Here is a 2,996-nt window from a genome sequence, read left to right on the forward strand (position 1 = left end):
AAAGCACCATCAGTGTCACTTTTCCAGCCCGCTCAGGGCTGCTCTGACTTTGCCATCAGAGCCTGCAGAGGCAGAGCTGGCCCTGGGCAGTGCCCTGTGCTGGGAGGGGTCTGCAGGGCAGAGCTGAGCCCCCAGGGCTGGGCTGGGCTCTGGCAGCACCTGGCAGGGCACAGCCCTGGGCACAGGGAAGCAGCTGCTGGCAGGGACAGCTCCAGGCAGCAGAGCCTGGGCAGGCAGTGGGGGAAAGTGCCACCAAGGCTGGGCTGGGATATTTCAAGTCCTCTTCCAAACTGAACTATTCCATGATTACTTTTCTTACAGATTCTCCTGCCAAGACACAGCAAATGTCCAACAGCAGCTCCATCAGCCACTTCCTCCTGCTGGCACTGGCAGACATGCTGCAGCTGCAGCTCCTGCACTTCTGCCTCTTCCTGGCAATCTCCCTGGCTGCCCTCCTGGGCAACGGCCTCATCATCAGAACCGTAGCCTGCAGCCACCACCTGCACACCCCTATGTTCTTCTTCCTGCTCAACCTGGCCCTCACTGACCTGGGCTGCATCTGCACCACTGTGCCCAAAGCCATGCACAATTCCCTTTGGGACAACAGGAACATCTCCTATGCAGGATGTACTGCTCAGGTATTTTTCTTTGCCTTTTTCATAGCAGCAGAATTTGCCCTTCTCACCATCATGTGCTACGACCGCTATGTGTCCATCTGCAAACCCCTGCACTACGGGACCCTCCTGGGCAGCAGAGCTTGTGCCCACATGGCAGCAGCTGCCTGGGCCAGTGGCTTTCTCGATGCTCTGCTGCACACGGCCAATACATTTTCCCTGCCTCTGTGCCAGGGCAATGCCCCGGGGCAGTTCTTCTGTGAAATACCCCAGATCCTCAAGCTCTCCTGCGAACACTCCAGCCTCAGGGAATATGGACTACTTGCTGTTAGTGCCTGTTGAGCACTTGGGTGTTTTGTGTTCATTGTTTTCTCCTATGTGCAAATCTTCAGGGCTGTGCTGAGGATCCCCTCTGAGCAGGGATGGCACAAAGCCTTTTCCACCTTCCTCCCTCACCTGACTGTGCTCTGCCAGTTCCTTAGTACTGCCACATTTGCTCACCTAAAGCCCCCCTCTGTCTTCTCCCCATGCCTGGACATGGCAATCTCAGTTCTGTACTCAGTGGTACCTCCGGTCCTGATCCCCCTCATCTACAGCCTGAGGAACCAGGAGCTCAAGGCTGAAGTGTGGACACTGATGAGTGGACAATTTCAGGAACATTAAACTTCCTGTCAATTTCTGAAAATCACTGGTAATAAAAGTAATTCTTGATAGTTCTTGTTGGTTTCATTTTGGAGCTTCTTTTAGTTGTTCTACGTATAAAATATTGTCCAAAAGAAATGTCATTATCTGTTCATTTTCTCATTTTGTTTCTCTCAACCTTCCCTGTGGCCAGATTGTGCCAGTGAAGGGCTTGCTCCTAGTGGCTTTAAAACTAAAGGATCTCTCCCACCATAGAGTTTTCTCCAGAGATGTCCCTTTTGTTCCCTTTTCTGCAGCTGCAGCAGCAATGTCTGTGTGCAGAGCTGGGGCAGATCAGTGCTGGCACAGCAGCTGTGCCCAGCAGCAGCAGCAGCACTTGGTGTTGCCAGTGCTGCTCCCGTGCCACTGCCCCGCTGCCCTCCTCCCCCTCGTGTTCCTGCAGGGCCTGAGTGCTCTCAGGGCCGGGCACAGCCCTGGGGGTGGCAGTGCCAGGACTGCAGCAGGGACAGGCCATGGGCACTGCTAGGGCAGTGCTGACGCCTCAGGGCAGGGCCTGGGGGCTCGAGGCTGCTTGCCCAGGCTCTCTCCAGAACAATTGGCCAGGCCAATGCTGAGCAGAGAGAAACCCCAGGGTGAGCAACCACCGGGTAGCCATGGGCAGGCTGGGGTCAAACAGCATGGCTGGTGCTCTGCAAGGTCCCTGCAAGGGGGAGACCCTGGGGAGGAGCAGCAGAGCAGGGGCTGATCCATCCCCACTGCACTGGACACCCCAGGGCAGAGTTCCAGAGCGTCCTCATGCACCTGCCAACAACATCCCCCCTCTGCAACCCTGGCTGAGCCCCCAGCTCACAGATGTGCCGCATCCTTGCAGGTACAGACACAGCAGCACTGGCTCAGGAGCCCCTGTTTGCAATGCACAGAGGAGGCATCAGCACCCCCATGGTGCTGCTGTGGGGAGATGGAGCTGAGTGAACACAAATGCCATCAGCCCCTGGGGCCAGCAAGGGCTGGGGCGTGGGAGGGAAACCACTCAGGCATGTCATGGCCTCTGAAGTCAGTCACAAAGTTTGTTCCCATGAGCTGCGAGATTCCTGTCCTACTGCGGATGTTTTTGCTCAGAGTCAGGGCTGCCTGGCAGCCATCCCCAAACTGCCCTGAGCATTTCCTTGTGTTCATCTTTGATTTCTTTCCTTTTTCTATTTTCCTGCTCCAGATTTCTTTCTCTTGCCCATCCCTCTCCTCTTCTCTGCAAACAGCCCATCCCTGTTTGCCCTTTCCTCTCTGGTCTCACTCCTCATTTCAGTTCCTGAGCTGGCACCATGGGAATGTCCCCTTGGGGAGCAGGATCATCCTACAAGTGCTTCAGGAATTGTCTGCAGGGTCCTGCAGTGCCTCGTGCTGCTCCCTTGCCAGAGGCACCACAGGCCAGGGGGGCACATCTGGGCTGGTGTGTCTGGGTGTGGGGCTCCCTGTTCTGGGCAGTGAGGAGGGGCTGGAGAGGCTCTGCAGGACTGACAGGATGGGCTTTGGGGCTGTGTGGAGAATCTGAGGGACCTGGGCTGCTGGACCTTCTGAAGAGGAGGCCCAGGGCTCATCCTGCAACTGCTCCAAGGGTGGTTCAGAGAATCACAGAATCAGCAAGGCTGGAAAAGACCTTGGAGATCATCAAGTCCACCCTGTGCCCTGACACCACCTTGTGTCCCTGAGCCATTTCTCCTCCAGGATAAACAACCTCAGCTC

General features: G+C 56.2%; 1 pseudogene; it reads left to right on the forward strand.

Moving 5' to 3' along the window:
- The first annotated feature begins 344 nt into the window (after positions 1-344).
- On the forward strand, positions 345-1,277 carry LOC116999867 (annotated as a pseudogene).
- Positions 1,278-2,996: the final 1,719 nt, after the last annotated feature.

This window comes from Catharus ustulatus, chromosome 9 (assembly GCF_009819885.2).
Source record: "Catharus ustulatus isolate bCatUst1 chromosome 9, bCatUst1.pri.v2, whole genome shotgun sequence".
Lineage (NCBI taxonomy): Eukaryota > Metazoa > Chordata > Aves > Passeriformes > Turdidae > Catharus > Catharus ustulatus.